The 21,925-nt window shown below is 36.5% G+C and overlaps 1 protein-coding gene across 5 annotated transcripts in view; it reads right to left on the bottom strand.

Annotated features, from left to right (window-relative positions):
• Cdep (Chondrocyte-derived ezrin-like domain containing protein) overlaps positions 1-21,925 on the bottom strand; it is an 804,710-nt gene that overhangs the window by 334,604 nt on the left and 448,181 nt on the right. The window contains exon 1 of one of the 5 annotated variants that reach the window (XM_067085458.1): positions 1,013-1,157. The exons of the other annotated variants lie outside the window; for them this stretch is intronic. The gene's annotated coding sequence lies outside the window, so the exon portion shown is untranslated. Of the gene's footprint in view, positions 1-1,012; positions 1,158-21,925 lie in introns of those variants that run through there. 5 annotated transcript variants of the gene reach the window in all.

The raw sequence follows: 21,925 nt of genomic DNA, 5'->3' as shown, positions 1-21,925 counted from the left end.
TTCTTTTCTCACTGAACTAACCTGTGGCTGTGATTCGTTCCTCTCACCCACAAAAGCTTTTCCATGTTCAAAATTCTTTCTAAAACTGCACTAGAGGTCATAGCTTGAGATCAATATTCAAAGGTAAATTGGGAAAACATACTTCATTGTCCACTGCCATAAACAACTGATCTCTGACTCTTGATTCGAAATTACAAAAATTGCAATCTTTGCTAAAGCCTTGAGGTCAGCACACAAACTATTCACTGTCTCATCCCTCCTTTTTTCTTTGTTGAAAAGCTATTAGGCTAGATGATAAGCCGGTTTCACAATGTAATGTGATTTCACACCAGCTCCAAGGTCATCGTAAGGCAAAATTGTAAATCAGTAAACATCCCCAGTACGATAAAAACAGGTTGGTATTTTAAGCCGGGTGTTTACTGGTTACAATTTTGCTAGACTATGGAGGGGGTGACGTTTTCTATGTTATTTTACTTGCTTTACAACCTAATTTAAAGTAATATTTTGTCGGTCTAGAAAGGTCAATTACAGTTTGTCATTGACCTTTGAAAAATATTACTTTAAATTGTTGTAAAACAAGTAAAATCATAGGAAAACGCCACATGCCATAGTGTAAACCATGACCCCTCCATTTAGATTTACAAACATTTTTCTTTTGTTATCTTCCTAAAAATTCCAAGATTACTAAAATTAGCTTCTAATAAACTAAGCCAAAGATCCAGGGTTATCTGGAGAAGAATTAAAAGGATCAATCTTAATCTGAGTAGTCCCGCCATCGTGAACAAAACTGCAAGATGAATCAAAACTTAGGTAGCAGGCTATATGACAAGGTAAGGTAGGGTAAAACACTTGTAAATCGAAGCATCAACTAGTAAAACGGGAATTGAAAATCCTCACCCCTAGCATAGGCGGAACTCTGCCTAACCTCCGCACCATCGCCGTCAATCAACTGGACTTTCGGAAGTGTCCTCAGAGCCGGTAGGCTATGCTGAACTCATCAAAACTCCCTTACATCCACATGAAGTTCTTGTAGACCCTATGCTCCTCTGCATGGATTCTTGTCGCCATTTGTTAGGACGAGCATAATTAAATACAGGGCCGGATACAAGGTTTATTGTGAATCCGTTACAACAACTTGCCGCCAGGACCAGCACACCGGCTGCATGACAACACAACCCCGGAACCGAGAACTCAAAAACAAAAGACGTTCACAGCAGGGAATAGAATCAGAATTAACAAAGGATTACCTTTTTTTTATCTAAAACTCTACACATCCCCTATGAGCAATAAGTTATTTGATAAAAAGGTGATTTATATCTTACGTGATGAAAGAAACGGGAAATATACACAAACACACACACACACACATATATATATATATATGTATATATATATTACATATGTGTAATAGATAAAGAAATAACCCAAAAGCAATAAATAAATGTAACATTAATCAAAGTCAATTTACTGACTAACGTATGACATACAGAAAAGTGAAATAGCAGCCAACTTATCGTCAATTTTTAGAGACTAATCAGGGATAATGAAGGACTTGATTATAAGAACAGGGAAGTATGTGTTATGATTTTCGATTCACTCCTCATCCACCATAATTTCAAGATGATGACATGCCTTTGCTAATCATTTTTATGGTGGTATACATATCTGTATATGTATTTATCAAGCGATATAAAACATATGACCGAAAGATCTCCAGTTGTCACGATTAAATCAATAAATGTCAGCGTAAACATTTCTGTTTTCAACGGGACCCAATTATCTGGATCCAAAAGTCTTTATAAAGTTCACATAAATTCATTCTAATGATACACAGCTCCTACAGCTACACTGAGCATGTAAAATATCAGATTATAAAATATGAGAAGGTATAAAAATAACAAAATTAGAAGAAACTGTTAAATAGAGATATTTAAGTATTCTCACTGAGATGAATTGGTGCTTACGAATCAATTTGCTAACAAGGGATATTATATCAGCTTTGATCTAAATGCTGTATTCTTGGCCCTCCCAGGGAAGTGAATACTTCAAGTTGGTGGAGTTACTTTTGTTCTCATATATATTTTGGGTTTTATAGGTGGCGAAAAAAATCTGAAATAAATGGATATTTTGCAAATCTTTCAATTATTATGAATCCGATGCATTCACTGACTTCGCTACTGAAACATTAATGAATGTTAATCGTAAAAAAAAAATCTAGAAATTGAATAAAAAACGAAAATGATCACACTGAGGCACACGATAACTAACATCAATTTATCACCATGTTCGTTATCGTTCTTATCGTGAAGAAAATAATTCCCTCTACAGATGATAATAGTAAGAGTCGGATAAAATCTTTTTTTTATGATAATAGTAAGAGTCGGATAAAATATTTTTTTTTTATTAAAGCTAAAACTTACAAATGAAGTTTTGGAAGGCGAATCCTTTCATAGCCTCTCCACGATACATAACATTTGCCGAAGTTCTCACACACCTATTTCCTCCTGTACGAAATCTGGCGTGGAACTCCCATGGGGGTACCAGAGGCAACAACTCCACTTTTCTTCTTTACTATTGATTTATTTATTTATCTATCTATTCATTTTGTCGTACTTGATATTTTTAGTAATTAATGAACATCGCATTGCTCAGCTCATTCTTCAACTTATCCATGAGCAGATAATAAAACGGATTTTGTAGATACATGCGAAATATTACATCTCGTTGCATAAGCACATGAAAGTGTGATATATGTATATATATATATATATATATATATATATATATATATATATATATATATATATATATATATATACACACATATATATATATATATACACACACACACACACACACACACACACACACACACACATATATATATATATATATATTGTATACTAAGTGACAGTAAAAGGTACATACAAATGATATGAAAAATATATGGAAAAAGAAGAATGTAAGGATTTGAGCATCAGCCTAGGAACGTATTAATTTGTTCTTTTTATTTAGAAAAATGTATGTAAAATTTGTTACATTAAAATTTGTTACATTAAGGAAGGCAGTTCACCATGGTCACATAATTTACCTTGGTCACATCCCATGCAGGTGTGCACACATGCACGGGGGAAAAAAACGGGAAAATAACATTTGTTTTCGCTAATGAGTGTACAGTTCCTCCTTTGCCCAATCAGGTGTGAGTATTTTTTCAAATCATCTGCATGTTCATTTGTGCTGTCACTAGGATATCTCATGTTCTTCTCTGCCACTCTCTATATGCCCTGTTGACGCTGTCTTAGAAAACCGAAGATATTTAACGATGTATAGCAATTCGAGGATTCTACCCACAACTGGCATATTCGCATACAGAGTTAAGGCTGATATCTGGACTTTCGATAACCAATTCAAAATTTATTCTAATCTACACAAAATCGAAACTCAACGAGGTAATCATCTACCTAACTGAACACCACTTTACCAACCCTTGACTATACTATCTTTGTCACTATTACGAGAATAATCATACCCTAGTGCCGGACGATACACCCAAGATCTGATTTATACCCAAGACAAGACATTCATAACACACTTCCTCTATACCCACAACCGCCGATCAGTGACGTGGATATACAACTGAAATAAATGGCCACATAATAATCTATCCTGTTCATCCCAGTGCCTGACATGATCCATACAGATAGCAAAAAACGTATATATTGTCCCATTGTATGGAAATGGTAGGTTTTATGGTCAACTCAACAGCTTATGGATGCTTATCTGAGGCGAAGAACTACCTACACCGACTTCTTATCTATTCAGACGGCTGGTGAAAGGCCTAATGTTGCGTAGGCCTCCATTCTTTTGGAATCCTTTTTGTCTCTGGTTATAGTATGATTTGTAGGTATTTCGAAAATGTCAACTTTCTATAACGAAAACATTAGTATTATAAATAAAAATCCATCAATTAAATCACATCACACCAAAAGTGGAAAAACAACTTGTAAAACAGAAACAAATATGAAAGTTTATCTATGAAAATGTAAAAATACAACTACCAACAGTGTTAACAAAAGTAGACGTTGCACATGAGCTTCCAGTTTATCAAATGATTAGGCTGGGTGTGTCTTTTCTATATAATATTACTGTTAGCCATTGCTATTCCAGGCACTCACAAAAACAGTGACCAACAGATTTGGGCTTAGAAAAAGACAATTTCGTAACGAAAAAAAAACAAAAAATTTGAATGAGGTCAATTTACTTTCATAAGTGAGAAAGAGTAATAACACAAAGGACTGAATCACATACACATAAGTGTAACGAGATTAAAATTAGGGTTTCTCCTTACAGAGGATATGAAACAAAACTACTAAAACATATAATAAAAATGTAAACTTAAGAACAAATATTTTCAAAAGTAAAAAAATCTCGAGCAAATACAAGGAGACATCATTCTTCATGGCAGCCCAGATTATCCTTACATTGACAGTTCCAAAGAACATCAATAAAAATAAGTAGGAGGGGGGAAGTTGAAGAAAAATTTTTATATTTTAAAACAGAACGAAAAATCCACAGCCTAGCAGAACAGCACTGCATTAACTTTGCACTGTACAATGTATTCCTGTACTGTGGCACTATGAAGAAAATAATGGTCAAGTTCTGAACTACGATACCACATGAAAACTTGCTTTAATTGAGAGAACAATCGCAATCATTATGCTTGTAGCGATATGGTAAGCAATACGTTGTTCATATCTAAGCACACAAAATTTTAGGGCATAGTCTCTTACACAATAGTTATTAAAACGGTTAAAGTCTTATTTCAAGGTACGTGCTTCATATTTTTCTGAGTGCAATCTTCTTTCATGTGTCAACGACGCTACGAGCCTTTCAAACTGTAAGGTATTTAGATTCATTTTACATTTAACAAACGCTTCGCTAATAGGTACATGATGTCAAGTTTACCGGTGGCGAGTTTCAAGATATCTATGCGATTAAACGAAAGATTCTCTCTCTCTCTCTCTCTCTCTCTCTCTCTCTCTCTCTCTCTCTCTCTCTCTCTCTCTCTCTCTCTCTCTTCATCCTTGATTGGATGATGACGTATAGTGGGTGTTGCTTTTGGTGATACTATCGTTTCTGTAGTGTATTTCATACTTAACACGGCGTCTCCAAGCTGGGAGAATAGCAAACTTCATGTTACAAAGAAGACTGCCTAGGAGAAAATTATATTTGTTCATGTCGCTGAGAGTCACTTAGATAAAACAGTAAAGGAAGCCGGATTATTTTACCAATGAAATAAAAATGCAAATAAAATGTTAACGATAAATAATAACAAACGATAACATATGTTAATCTTTGATAATTCACCTCACTAACATATCGATCCCTCGAGGTTATAACCCAGACAAGCTCTTCCTGCTACTTTGGCTTGTTATCTATTCGTCACCTATTGCGAGGTGCTAGTACTAAACACCGTATGGTAAATGTAAAGTAGACGGCCGCACGAACATATCGTTTATTAATATAAAATTTGTCGACCATACAATATAGAAATGGGTGCATATAATACTTTGATCCACGAGGGGCTAGTACTAAACACTACGTCACAAGGAGCATCCGACATGTTTAGCACTGACACCTCAGAGTAGGTGACGCGTAGATAACAAGCCAAAGTAGCACCAGCTCTTCTGTATTCTGCCGCTGAAGCAATCTTTCAAAATCATCAATCTAGACACTAATTCTGTATCCGACCCATATTCAAGGTTCAACTATGAGCCATCTTCAGCGTCAATCCTCATCTTTATCAACTTTCAACCTCCACAAGACAGAATGGGTCAAAACCAAGCAATTCCAGGCACTGATTGCTTGAGTTGAACTTAACTTACGTAAGAGACAAGAACACAGAAATCCCTTAAATAATAAAATAAGAATTTGACGAAGCCTGGGACAAATTCCTAGATATAAAACCTTTCAAGCAGCAGAACGAACTATACAAATCCCATGTGATTTGTGAGCATTATTTCGACAAAGAAAGATGTAGAAAATTCTAAGACTGACACTCGTGCTCTCTTAACAACCGCTGAAATACTGGAGATCGAGCGAAGATTATTTATTTCTCTAACAAGTGAAAAGCAATCAGAGGAACATCGGGCATTAGAATTTATACAAAAAATATCACCCAAATATTTACCTCTCATATGTATGATAACATTAAAAAAGATTTCAGTAGCACTAGTCCCAGCATATCAAACAGCTCACCAAATACATAACCAGAAGAAATATATGAATGCCTACATTTAATCCCGTTGAAGTTTTTTTTTTTTATTTGAGCAACAAAGACCCTCCCGACACCACAAAATATCGATTTCTCTGAAGGAATGAAAAAAATTTACCTTCAAAGATTTCACTCACCAGCTGGACCAGACCAGTTCCCTGCAATATCATTTAAAAAAATAAAGAAAAGAACTGAATAAACCTAACTATCTCTTATGGCAAAAATTCTTAGCAAATAATGATACTGAAGTCTTCAAACACGCTGACACCTGTTCAGCATTAAAGTCTAACAGTGAAAGCTACTTCATAAATTGAAAGACCAACTCATACCTTATTTAGATCTTTGAAAACAAAGCACAGGCAAAACATCTCGCCAACCAAATGGTTAAATGCATGGGAGAACTACGGTACAGCTGATTAGAATCTGGCTATGAAATCGACACTATTTCTCTTGACTTCCCCAAGGCTTTCAGTAAGGCTGACCACTTCATACTACGCAACAAGCTCAGAGAAATGGAGACAGATGGACACACAGGAGCCTGGCTACACAATTTCCGCTCAAACTGAATATATCAAGTGTTAGCTAATGGAGTCCTATCCTAACCAACCCAAGCCCTATCGAGTGTTAGGCAAGGAATAACCCTCGATTCTGTTCTATTCATTTCCAAGGCAAAAGAAGGCAGGTTACCCCATACAAAAATGGGAATAAAAGCACGTTAAAAGAAAAGAAGAAAAGAAGAAGAAGTTAGTCATATTCGCGAATAGGACACTGTCCAAACGGGCACAAATCCTATCAGGTGTCCCACAAGAAACTGTCCCTGGTTCTGTTCGTCTTATTAACATGATAGTGATTCTGATAGCAATTTCCAAAGCTTTTATATATATATATAATATAAATTTATATATATATAAAATTTATATATATATATATATACATATATATATATATATATATATATATATATATATATATATATGTATATACAAGGAAAAATGAAACTGGTATAAATCCATATATATATAGTTACTTTTCTTTGACTCTTACATCGAACAAGATTTAGATGTTTCATTTTTTATTACAAGGAAAAATATAAATACTGGTATAAATCCAAATATGTGTTTCGCCGTTCCTTTTCTTTGACATCTTACATATAACAAGATTTAGATACACAGTGTTTCATATTTTCCCTATATATAATTATATATATATATATATATATATATATATATGTGTGTGTGTGTGTGTTTGTGTGTGTATTGGCTCTTGCTCTTGCGTTTAGAGATAGTGTCACAAGAAACTTCAGCATCTTCAAAATGAGTCAGATAATGCAGCTTACCCCCTGGCCACAGAGAAACCAAGAAATTTCTGTCACTATCTTGATCCAGACGGAAATTTCCCCATGACAAAGGCCCACATCAGCGTCCTAAAAGTCATCATTTCTGCTAACCTAGCATCATCTCCTTATACAGACCAAATCATAGCAAACTGCTGTAAGCAGTCAACATATAAGGTGAGAAAACAACAAAAAAGATATTATCAACACCATGCGTTCACTTTGAGTGTAATTGACTAGACCATTTACATAGCGTACTGCACACCAATTGGTCTCTGTAGTTCTTCATTGGAGGGGTGGGTAGAGCTCCCGGCTAGCACGCTGTTGGCCCATCGTTCGACTCTCCGACCGGCCAATGAAGAATTAGAGGAATTTACTTCTGGTGATAGAAATTCATTTCTCGTCATGATATGGTTCGGATTCCACAATAAGCTGTAGGTCCCGTTGCTAGGTAACCAGTTGGTTTTTAGCCACGTAAAATAAATCTAATCCTTCGGGCCAGCCGTAGGAGAGCTGTTAATCAGCTCAGTGGTCTGGTTAAACTCAGATATACTTAATTGGTCTCAGTACAAGAAAATACAAGCCAAATGGAAAGGCCTGAGAGGATGCTACAAAACTGATAAAAAAAGTTAAAATTTGCATGACCTTCCATACTGTCTGACATAAGCAGCGATAAAACTAGGAGTATCCAGTATTGGCATGAACATTATAAAATACTGAATATTACTGGATCGAAGATGCTTGGTCCCAAATGTTCCAGCAGGGCCATTACATTAATGACCCTTACCCTTCAATTTCGCCACAATCACAGACCGGTGTCATGCTCTCTGCCCCAACCTACGCTCTATAATAACGCAGTCGAGATTGCCCAGCCTCGTCACTTGCACACTTGGCCTTTATCCTACGGAATCGTCTCCTCTTGGCATCTCAACCGTCACAAGTCAACCAGTCGCAGGGGCGTGGTTGGGCTAGTCACATGATTCACTGGCCAGACCCATCGTGTCAATCAGAAACTGCAATTTAAATTAAGTAACCTGTCTTACCAGCCACAGCTCTCACTAAAACTCATCTATCTGGAGAAGACTATCAGATACTCACCAAGAAATATCGACAAGCTGCCATAACAGCTGTATAAGTTTAAAAAGGATTATATATGTACTTCATTACCGGGAAGTTTAAAATTGCAATGGCATCACTGTCGCCTGAACTAAGAAAAACACACAGAGAAATATATAACAAAATAACAGAGAAAAGAAATATAACACTGAAGTAGCTATTAAAAGTTATATATGCAAATATATGTTTATCAGCAATAAGTCACCAAACTGCACGTGACAAATGCATACGTAGGCAACCACATGAAAGGTGAAAATTAAAGACCAGGAACCAAGCGCTGTCGTGTATCGCGTACACTTCTTCGGGATACAAAGTGAAATAAGTAAATAGGGACATAAACAAGAAAACTTCACAAAACAAAGATCAAAGCCATTAACAAGCAAAACATCATTAATGTATGTAATCACTAATTTGAAGAAAGCAAATTGTCAATAACAAACAATAAGTAAAAATACTTTTAAAATGCTTAGGAACTGAAACTGCAGTTAGAACAGGCCGTTGCTAAAAGCTGACATTGTACTTCCCTACAATTTTATGAACAAGGTAACTATCTAATTTAAAAAGACTTGAACTAAGATTCACAAGTTGATTGTTAAAATACTTAATAAAGGCAGATTCAATTATATTGCCCTTAACAAAAAATGATCTCAGATGAATTTTTCCAGTCTATACAATGGTTAAAATTATTCATATTTACAAATAAAGCACTTGTCAATTGACCTGTTCGAACTGCAGTTGACGATGCTGTTTTAGACGGTAATCTAGTTCTTTACCAGTTTGACCTACTAAAAGTGCATTTCAGGGCCGTGTCTAATAGATTTTCGTCGATAAAATCTTACCAAAGAATCGGATATGGGCCGTATTTTGGAAATAGCTATTTGAGGCCACAGCCTAATTGGCAAAAATATGCAGTGATGTCCAATGTGGATAATTAAGGCACTTATCAGCATAAATCAAATAAATTTAAAGGGAAACTTAGCTAAATTTAGTAAGCACCCAGAGAGAGGCTAGTTGTGACGTAAACTATGACATCAGACGTAATAGCAGGGTTCCCAATAGTATGTTAATGATTGTAGAAACACAAATATTTGACCATCTTGTGCAATAAGCAATACCTTGAGTAGGATATGCGATAATTATCGAAATTCTATTTTCTCTATTTCCATCGAAAGTTCTTCACTTATGGTCTGCTCAAAGTGCAAGACCCTGATTCACACAAGGCTGGCTTAAACAAACTACAGCATATCCTTTTACATAATTTTACATTACGATAATTGTTGTTTTATATCATAATTTCCTCAATTTCAATAAAGTTCAGTATAATCAATGGATTACTGGATTATAAAATTTAGGGCATAGCCCAAGCGCTTGGACTATGAGTTAAGAATTTCTTTCAGCACTACAATGTAGTTGTGATTAAATGAAATATATAATCAAAATAGCTGAAAACTGAAAGAATGAGTAACTTCAAAAAACCGGGAATATAGAGACTCACTGATATCCACTCAACAACCCTACATCAAACATTAGTGTCAGCTCCAAGTAAATGAATCAAGCGTATAAAAACAACAAAACTGACACAGAGGCACACAAATAAAATAATGAACTGGGAGTAGTGTGCTATACCAAGCACTGTGGATTTATTATGGGACTGATCACGAATTAAGGAAGTTAAGGTTAGAACACTTGCGTTATGTTACATTCATTTAGCAGGACTAAGCAGGCACACGTGAACCGGAACTTTTGAGGAGACAATATGAAGCAACAGAAATTTCAGGGTAACGATGGTTGTTTTCACAGAGAGTGTTAGAGTAAGACTTGGTGCATATTCAAGTTAAAGGAAACGTGAATTGCGCCATGGAACTGTATTACATAATTAATATTCTCATTTGATGCACATTCCCTTATTGTACTCTACTTAGAGGCATGACTCATCAAAAAAGATGAGAGAGAGAGAGAGAGAGAGAGAGTAGAGCAGAGGTGTTTGAGTGTGAGAAACAATATAAGAATTCCAAATATTATACTATTACTACTACTACTACTACCAACGTCTGAGTCTTCATTCATAAAGTATATGGGCCATGAGCAGTCCAGTAAAGTACGTCGTACCACAGTATCAATGAGTGGGAGGGCCTTCAGTAATGACGTTTTACTATCCTCTATCTACAAGCCTGCTAGATTTAGCTAAGTTTCCCTTTAAATTTCTTTGATTTACTCTGATAAGTGCCTTAATTATCAACATTAGACATCATTGCACATTTTTGCCAATTAGGCTGTGGCCTCAAATAGCTATTTCCAAAATACGATCCATATCCGTTGATTTGGTAAGATTTTATTGACGAAAATCAATTAGACACGGCCCTGAAATGCACTTTTAGTAGGTCAAACTGGTAAAGAACTAGATTATCGTCTAAAACAGTTCGAACAGGTCAATTGACAAGTGCTTTATCTGTACATATGAATGATTTTAACCATTGTATAGACTGGAAAAATTCATCTGAGATCATTTCTTGTAACCACATTGTTAAGAGAAATATAACTGAATCTGCCTTTAAGTATTTTAACAATCAACTTATGAATCTTAATTCAGGTCTTTTTAAATTAGATTGTTATCTTGTTCATAAAATTGTAGGGAATACAATGTCAGCTTTTAGCAACAGCCTGTTCTAACTGCAGTTTCAGTTCCTGAGCATTTTTAAAGTATTTTTACTTATTGTTTGGTAGTGACAATTTGTTTTCTTCAAACTAGTGATTACATACATTAATGATGTTTTGCTTGTTAATGGCTTTGATCTTTGTTTTGTGAAGTTTTCTTGTTTATGTCTCTATTTATTTATTTTGCTTTGTACCTCGAAGAATGTACGCAATATACGACAGCGCCTGGTTCCTGGTCTTTAATTTTCGCCTTTCATGTGGTTGTATATGAGGTAAAAAAAATTCGTTCCTCTGAATCAGAGTAAAGATAATTCGAAAAGTATTTTCTTTAACGCAAAAGGAATAAAAAAAAATCTACAAAGAGAGTTTTACCACTTGATTTTACAAGTTACAAAAATCTTGCCTAGACACAATCGCTAACGAGCGACCGACGAGAAAAGAGGAAATTCAATAGTGTGCATAAAGAGAAATAGCCGTTGCATGCAATACGCGCGCATAAAGCGATAAAAAGCATTTCTCTTGAAGGAAGAGGGAGAAGAAAGAAGAGGGTTGGGTTTTGCCCAAAAGTCACAACGCCAGAATGCAAGTTTAATTTGCCAGGAGCTTCAGGCCGCCACTCCAGGCGACGGAATTACTACTACGACTCCAGGCAATTAATTCTGACAAGCCACAGAATTAACTACCGGTGCAGAAAACTCATAAGAGAACAGATCTCGCCCAAAGCACTTCATATGAAACAAAAAATGGAAATAATGGATATAGAACGGATGCATTGCATATCAAACTAATAACAACCCCGCCATCGCCCTCTTGTCTCTTTCTCTATAAAAAGGAAAAGTCGGATTCATATATCCATAAACATAGAGCACCATTTACAAAACAAATCACAGGGACTGTAACCTCGCCTATTATATTGTGAGAATACGTAGGTACTTGGAATGACAGAGCTGCCCAAAATCAAGCTCCGTCACTACAAGAAGGAATAACGAACTTCACAGTGTCAGGTGACGATAGACCTGCCTCTTCAGAAATATCATGAAGCATCGAAGGAGGAGGCGAGTTCCGTACTAGGCTATCATGGAACTGTATGAAAAAGAGGCTCTACCGGTTACTTTTCGTAAAGACAACAATTTCCAGGTGCTGTCTCTGTGAAGCCGGGAAGTGGTGATCATAGATACAGAGTCCCTCTATATCTATGTGATGCCTGACGGATGTCGTAACGTCAGCAACCTCTCAGCCACATCTTATAGACCCCATGACTATTCTAAAGAGGTATTACAGATAATATATACTGAGCTTTGACTTATATTCACGCACTCATTCAATCATTAAAATTTTAGTGCACAGCCATTACAATGAAAAAAATGGGACTGACCCTATCTTGTCTGTCTGTCTGTCTGCTGGTCAATGGAATATCTGAACTAAGTACGCTGATAAATATTACAGAATAAAGAGCCGCTGGCTGCAAAATATATTAAATTCTAAATGTTCCAATTTGATTCCTTACTTTCGGATATTTCTGCTACCGCTTGATGGCATACTTTGGACGGAGTACTAATCACACATGTCACTCTCTCTCTCTCTCTCTCTCTCTCTCTCTCTCTCTCTCTCTCTCTCTCTCTCTCTCTCTCTCTCCTCCACTAGCTACGACCCACAACATTAGACTAACGACTAACATCGTTAAGAAAATACCTACTTTCCAAAAATGCACCCAATTCCTTCTCTCTGCGTCCGGCTTGGAGATCGAACGCTGCTCTTAGTAGTAAGCTGAACGCGATTACATTTTCGTTATGAGAGAGAGAGAGAGAGAGAGAGAGAGAGAGAGAGAGAGGTCATGTCTGCAATAAAATTGTTTTATAAAAATTTGGTCAATATCACCTAACAGGAACGAACATCCAGCGCATTACGGACATGGAAGAAACGAAATAATAAAAATAGCAATAAAAGATGGCAGATGTATAATATCCAAACTCGTATTTCCAGTAGCCGAATTCTAGCCTCTCCAGCGGACACGACTGGTACCACAATTAAAGTATTAAATATCGAAGACATGATGAAATTCGTTAAACCATGAAAAAGTTGTTTATAACTAAAACAAAAACTTTCAAATGGTCAAAATTTTCAAAATCTGATTCGTTTAATATGAATCTGAGAATAGTAATGGAATTAAACACCTCCTACAAGACATACATTACTCAGATTTAAAAATCATAAGATAGCCTTACTGTGTAACGACGAGGAACAGTCGAGTGACTCCTGAAGGATTAGAAATGATCTCAAGTTACAACTGCAGGTAAACTGACCCCTCGGCGCAGGGTGACGACATTTCTCTACTCCTCCTCCTACATACGCTACAACTATCACTGCTCGAAAAACACTAATAACAATCGTTACAAGTATTGATAGTAAATCCGCAATCCATCGCGCACGACGTCCACATAACTCTTCGGCCAAATAATGCAAAAAATTTTCTATAAATTTCAAGTCTAAGTCACGCATAAAAGAGAATAAACAGCATTACACCAAAAATGTATACGACTACAAGGATTACAATGAACTGTCATTTTCAGTTTTCGTCCAAAAACCCCAAGAGGCGTTAGTTAATATCGACAAGTAAAATCTGAAGCAGTTTACCTGTGAGGAATGGGAAACGAAAGGGGCTGAACACCAAGGGAATCTGGGTCAGCCGCAAAAAAATACATATGTTGTCAATAAACCTGTCTCTTGGGTGACGACGGGAGACATGCCCCTTGAATACAGGGAATGCAAGAGAAGAGAGATTACAGCATTCCAGAACCTGAAGGCAAAAGGGAAGAATGGCTTTAAATGACTGAAATTCGAGGGGCTGAATGATACTCCAGGGAGGAAGTGGGTCGGGGTGGTCACAAGATCCACAGATCTTCGCCAGCAGGCTATCCGCCAAGGGAAAACATTACTAAGAATGAACCCTCATATTCTACGTATTATAATAAAAGTAGGTAGGATATTGTAAAATTAGTGGTATTTACTTGCTTTAAAATTAGTGGTATTTACTTGGTTAATTAAAAGATATGCCCACTTCTCGATCATGTGTACGCGTTTGAGACAATATAACAAAGATTTCTTTGAGTACAAGGAAAATTAAAACGAGGTTTAACTAATAAGATCACTCAAGCAAACTGTAACAATATCAATCCTGAAAGGCTGCAGAATAATGCCATTCAGTTTAGCAATCTCTCTCTCTCTCTCTCTCTCTCTCTCTCTCTCTCTCTCTCTCTCTCTCTCTCTCTCTCTCTCTCTCTCTCTCAATCCAAGGTAGAACTCACAACAGTCGCATGCCCACTAAAAACAAAATTCCCTGTTGAAGTGAACAGAGGCGTTAAACACCTCCTGAAGAGATCTGCGTAAGTGAAGGAACATGAGCGTCACTCCACTTAAGAGTTTCTGGCTGAAGACAAAATTCACACGCAGGAACTGAACCAATGTATCAGATGACGGTGCTTTTGAAGAGTGCATCTCGAAGGTTTTCTTCTCCTTATTCGTAAATAATAATAAAAAATAATAATGACAGTAATAATTATAATAGTACTCTATGATGTGCTGCTATCGTAACGATATTAGTGCTACCATTTTGGGCATGTCCGTCCCTGAAGGGTAAAAACTTCAGGCACAAATATACTAGTTAATGACCGTCTATGAAGGGTAAAAACTTCAGGCACAAATATACTAGTTAATGACCGTCTATGAAGGGTAAAAACTTCAGGCACAAATATACTAGTTAATGACCGTCTATGAAGGGTAAAAACTTCAGGCACAAATATACTAGTTAATGACCGTCTGATGAAGGGGGTAAAAACGTCTATGAAGGGTAAAAACTTCAGGCACAAATATACTAGTTAATGACCGTCTATGAAGGGTAAAAACTTCAGGCACAAATATACTCGTTAATGACCGTCTATGAAGGGTAAAAACTTCAGGCACAAATATACTAGTTAATGAAAAGTGAAAAAGCCACACTAATGTTTCCAGAAGCCGCACCCCAGCCTCTTCAGCGGACACAGGAGCGAGTGAGTGCCGCAAAGGGAAGTTGTGACCAAATTGCGGAATGCTCTTCCTACCCAGTAGTTGTGTCGCTGGAACTGGAGAGTTCAAACTTGGTGCAAGTGCTTTTTTTATTTTTGTTTTATTTTGGTATTTAACCTATTTGCTATTATTTAACTTATTTGTTTTCTTGTTATTTCTCTTTTAAGGCTTATTCTAGAATTCCCAATTACTTTTTCTTTCACAAAATAAGAAATTTTTGGTTTGTTGAACAATTGTACAAAGGGTCGGCGCAAAAGGCTAGACGAAAGAATACCAGTTACTGCAAATGGAAACAAAAAGAAATATCCAGTACTGGTTTTACACAGAACTCTGTCAGGTAAGCATAAACTGTTTATCGAATATGAGAACAAGAATAAGAGAATATGAAAATAGTATCCCTATAATCGATAACGTCAATAAGGCCAGCATCTACGAAACCAAAGCTACGGTAATAGACGAGTCAAAGAAATTTAGCCATAGTGTTTTGGGATACAAATCAGAGGTGAAAAGATTCACAGCTCATGAAAATTCAGAGATATGACCAAACCAATGTTTCAAGAAAACTGAACTCCAAATGAGAGTACGAGAGTAAGTGTAACAATGAGTATTAAACCCTTTCTCTCTCTCTCTCTCTCTCTCTCTCTCTCTCTCTATTCACTGGAACCACGCAAGAACCCTTAAATGTTTCGGGAACTAGAATAAAGAGCAACGCTGTAAATAATACAATGAAGGGGAAGTGAGGGGAGAAAGGGGGGGCGAAAACGAGAAGTTACGAGTTAAAAGCATTGTTGAAGTGTTCAATTCATATCAAAATTGTTATAAAATAATAAGTACCGCCCACCACATGAAAACCCCACGAATTTACAGTCTTTCCCTCACCGCCTTATCGCCAACAACTGCCTCTTTCCCTTTTTGTAGGCGGTACGTCATGTACAGACTATGTGCTAAGCATAACCGAAATCACTCAACATCCGTGTTCAGAACAGAAAAGTTTCAGCTAATGTTTTATCCTAGATCGTGTAAGAGCAATTTTCAAACCAGCTATTAAGTAAAGACAATGACGACGAACAAGCAGACGGACAAAAGGACAACCATTTTGCACGACGAATTCTTAGAAAAAATTTAACAGAAAGATGTAAAGCAAAGTGGTATTAAGAAAAGACAAAAATACAAACTCATTACTAATATCACATCAGAAGCAAAAGTGAGGTATAACTTATGTTGGTCTTAAGCCAGCACGGGCTCTTGCTCCATAAGCAGCACGTACAGGCTTTTGATGATGTCTGCCTGCATCAGAATACGATCCGTACCCGCACGAGGCGCTCTGACTTATTCATCCTTCCATATCAAGGCAATGGATCCATTTCTCTTCACCTTGATGAGGTGATCAAAGCAAATTCTCTCTCTCTCTCTCTCTCTCTCTCTCTCTCTCTCTCTCTCTCCTAGAAACACGCGCACACATGAAAAATGAGCGAAATCCATGGAAACGCGACGGTCTTAAAGTACAGGTTATTTACCAAATAGCTTTAAAGCAGATCATGCAGAAATACACCTCTATGAGGTTGACGTGTTGTAGGAAATTACTTTAACCCCCTTATTTAAGAACATACGAAAAAGTCATGGAAAATGAACTTATTCTCTGAACAAATACTTACGCATGATGTACACAACACCTCAGCACGAGTGCTAAATTTTTTTTATTGCAATCTGACGTCGCAAAGACTATGATTATCGACGCCGAAACCAAAGGCAGAAGAGGTGCCAGACGCAGGCGCACTAACAAGCATAAAAAACAGGGGGTCAGGAAAACGTATTCAGATATTAATTCAGATTTACATCTTTTAAGCCGAGCTGCGGCTGCTCATGATAATATATCACCCTTAGCACAAGGGTAGGTAAAAGGGTGAATGTCTGATCATATCAAAAACTATAAACATGCCCACATGTACACAGACAAACACATATATATACACAAACAAACACACACATTACGTATATATATGTATGTATATATATATATATATATATATATATATATATATATATATATATTTATATATATATATATATATATATATATATATATATATATATATATATATATATATATATATATATATATATAAAATGAGTGTTTGCGCGTTTCACGCTAGACTTGGTGTTATCATCTGTGGCCTACACACTTGCAGAATAAAATTAGCATAATCCTTTTCGTAATCCATCACCGATACCGCAAAGTGGAATATTTTTGGGAGGTGTTAAAAATTTGATATGCAAGGTGCATAACGGGATTCGCTTTTTCTTTCTTTCTGGCGAGAAGCAGCCGCAGAATTTCAAATAAAACTTTCTTTGTGGTCCACAAAAGGTTGCAGCATTATCCGAGTTTTCAGTTCTCCTCTCCTAGAGCAGATGTTTGCAATGCAACTAAAGAAACACTCTAACAGGTTAACAAGTCCCGAGCGAAAGCAACAACATTCGCGACATTCGTGACCTTCAGAGGTTGACACAACAGCGTTCACTAATAATCCTTTAGTCTGGTGCAGAATCACGCATCAGACAAGCAGGCGTTTACTTCCTTGTTCAGAATATTCATTAGTTTACCTCATTGTCCACTTTGAAGTTCCTAACAGTAAAAAGGCCTAAAACACCAAGCGCTACCATGATCATGTTACCGAAAAATATATAGTAAAATTGATTCATTCATGGATATAAAATTTTTTGCGGCTATGTTTCACAGCTGAGGAACAAAGGAAAATCTATTAGTGTTTTTATTAACACTATTTACGCGACCCAAATGGTTAACTAAAAGATTAGCAAAATTCCTCAGAAGGGGTCGTCCATACGTGAAAAAAGAGCCAAGCGAAGGAAAACGCGAAACTCAATAAGTAAATATATAAAAACTAATAAAGGAAACAGCTGCTACGAAATAATAAATATTATCAAAATGTGGCACTCAGTTCCAATGAAGCTAGATGAAACTGAGACCCCGTAGCAAAGATGTTAGTTCCACTTAGGAACTTCTGCTTCCCATCATGGTTCTACTGCGCTGTCAACAGCGAATCTCTACATTTAGTATTGCTGAAGGTATTTGAGTTCAAAGACTGGAGAAGAATAAGAAAAGGATCGGGAACACCTACCATAAAAAGAAGTCGGGAATTTTATCCTTTATCCAAGGTGGCAGGTATAATATTCGCCAGGTCTAAAAATTTATCATACATTTAAACTTTATTGTTTCTAATAGGAACACTCGTTGTCATGAGGAAATGTAACAGTGAACACACCTACAATGGTAATTTGAAATCTAGATTTCACACAATGAATAGCTATAAAAATGGCATTTTTTTTTTAGTCTGTTTAATTATATATAATGTTTGAGGTTTCTTCCGTTTATTCAGAACTTTAAAAGGGGTCTCGTTTTGAAGTATATAAAAACGTCAAACAATGTATACAGGTAAGAAAGACGTCTTCAAACATCCTAAAAAAACCTAAGGTGTAAACAAACTACTTTGAAAACCATCAAATTCGGGATACACAAAAATTTTTTTTTTTTTATCTACATGCACGGAGATTTTGGATATAGCTCTAATCGACGCAAGGTCACTTGTGATGATAGGACCTGAAATAATTACTTATACATTTGCTTTATACAAAATGAGAGAGAGAGAGAGAGAGAGAGAGAGAGAGAGAGAGAGAGAGAGAGAGAGAGAGAGAGAAGCACCACAAACCTTGGTCCACCTAAACTTCAGACCTTTCCAACTTCATCTGCATTTCCCAGAGTCCCAAGTTAAAGCCTGACAGCTGCTCAGCAGGTAATAGCCAGGAATCACTCACGAAGCAGAAGACAAAATGATCTTACTCGTTTCAGTTCTCTTATAATACAGAAATTAAAACAAAAAATCGTGGCGCCGGTTTTGCACAGTATTTCAAAAGAGAGAGAAATAAGGAAATCTGCTTTTATCCGTATTAGCGAGTAACCTAAAGGGCAGACAGACGTTTGTCCTCAGAAAGAACGCCACCTCTGAGACACTCAGAGGAGGATTAGTTACATCGAACACAAAGCTTTCCTTTGGGAAGTGTCGTTCCCTTCATCATCTCTGATATGGACTGAACGTGTGCTGTCGACTTTGCTTCTCCCCACTTGATATCCCTTCAGGGCAACTCCAAAGAACACGCAGGAGAAGAGGCCAAGATGCCAGATGAACAAAAGCACACATTCCCTTTCGAAAGAGAAAAGCCATAGAGTAATGAAGAGCACGGGACAAAAGGTAAATATGAAAAGTGAAAAATGCAAAGGATTCAACACGTAAAATTATACAACTGGAACAAATTTAGCAATTACTCAAATATTAATTGCCAGAATTGCACACAGACAAAGTGCTGTATATATCTAAAACAAATATGTATGCATACGCATACCGATTTATTGAGAAAATGCCACAGATTAGGCTTGTATATAAAAACCCTGTATATAATTTTTTTATATTATAATTTGATTTAATTTTAAGTCCTCGGGCTTTTCAGTTTAAATAAAATTATTCCTATAGCAGTAAAAATCACAAGTTTACCGGTAATAGCAGATACTACTACAAAAGGTCACAGAAATGAAGATATTTACTTCATGAACCCGTCAAACTTATCATTGTAATAAATGCCTAATTATTATCATACAAATCATAATGCTTGTGAAATTCTTTTTCATCACCTCCACCAACTTGGTCTGCTAAAAGCAAATGTGGAATGGAGAGTTTTCAGCTCGCTGGAACAGCCTGCTAACGGAAAACCACAACTTGCGCAACTGGGTGGCTTTGAAATTCTGAGGAAAATCGACCAATTTTCGATATCTATGATGAAAAATACTAACGTCATTGAAAATTTAAAAAATTGGATTTCGTGCAATAATATTGTAAATAAACATACTAAGTGTTACTTGAAATTCATAAGTGCTGTTTACAAACTGCCACAACAGTTCCGACATGAACTAAGAGGTGACTGATGAAACCAAACCGAAGGATGAAACTAAAATTAGGTCCGAATTTAGCCTCGTCAGCTCTTCCGCGTGCAAGCGGGCGCAGGATACGTTGAAAGAGAAGAGTGGGGGAAACAGGGACCCGGGAGAAGGGGGTGGGAGTGTCTGAGTTGCTAAATTCGCAGAGTTGGCCAACTGCCAGAGACGAGTACCTCTCTTCCAGAGGTCTTCGGGGACGAAGATACCTCCTAAAGTTGACATCTTCCAACACACCTTGCAACAAACTTCATTTCAGTTTCACAGAAATCCAACCAAGCAAATCATCATACGTCATCTATCTATCTATCTATCTATCTATCACGCTATACATAGCGTGTGCGTAGCCTAACATACCATACTTTAATTGTGTTGTTTACCTGTAGGGCTCGCATGTTCTCTTATTCGTGTCTGGTAGTTACTTGCAGGTGCCTCGTTTAGTTAGGTGGCTTCTGGTGGTGACCATATAATCAAATTTCTCAATCCTTGTTTTGTGCCATAGCCTTTGTATTATGACTTTCGAGTTTTGGACCGAGATACTTTACTTGAGGAACATAACAAATTTATGGCTCTTTCGCTTCTTTCATACGACTTTCAACTCAGTATATTTACAGTACATAATACACAGTATTATATACTGTTTGTACAGTATATAATACACACATATACAACCCAAAGCATTCTGAAAAGTTGAACGTTCAAGTAAAATGGTTGAGTGTTGGAATACGTAAACAAACCTAAATTTTACAACATATATGTGGTTAAATAGAGAAATATTCATGAAAGAATTCACCATTTTTTTTTCAGAAGCACTATCTTTCAAAGGTCCTTGCGCTATTCCTATTCCTCTGGTGAGGCGTTCCAATGGCAAAGACTGCTTCCCAAGGTTCTTAGCATTCCATTGCAACTGTTGCTGCTATGCTTCTTACCGTTACATTCATCCTTGTTCTGATGTCTGAATGAAAATACTTAATTTTTCCTTACACTAACTGATGAAAAGAATACTCATACCATACCAACATCTCATGTTTTTTTAAAACCAACAAGAAGACAAGGGCTATGCCTTTAGTATTTAAAAATTGTTATAGAATCAAATAGAAATGGTATAAACTTATTCTAATATCTTTTATTTTATTAAGTAGCGTTTGACTAACAAATATCGGAAAGCTTTCATCAGCAATCCGGAAAAAAAATCTTAAAACAGGAAGATTCACAATTGCAAAAATGAGTGTCCGAGTATTACGCTACTTTGATCTGGTTCGTCAGTACAAAATGAAACCGTAAGAGCCATTGAAACATTACTAATTTTTATTACGAGAGAAAAAGAGAGAGAGTTTCTTATGAGTTAGAGTAATTTGGATGAAACAGATAGAGGAAGGTGATAAACCCTTCAAGTTCACCAAGTGTAAAGTTATAATACAGAATGAGAGTCGGAGACCGCAGGTGCCAGTGGGAATCTCTCACCTGGAAAAGAGGCAAAATC

This window comes from Macrobrachium rosenbergii, chromosome 42 (genome assembly GCF_040412425.1).
Source record: "Macrobrachium rosenbergii isolate ZJJX-2024 chromosome 42, ASM4041242v1, whole genome shotgun sequence".
Taxonomy (NCBI): domain Eukaryota; kingdom Metazoa; phylum Arthropoda; class Malacostraca; order Decapoda; family Palaemonidae; genus Macrobrachium; species Macrobrachium rosenbergii.
The sequence above is the reverse complement of the archived record's forward strand: the minus strand, read 5'-3'. Positions and strand labels throughout refer to the sequence as shown.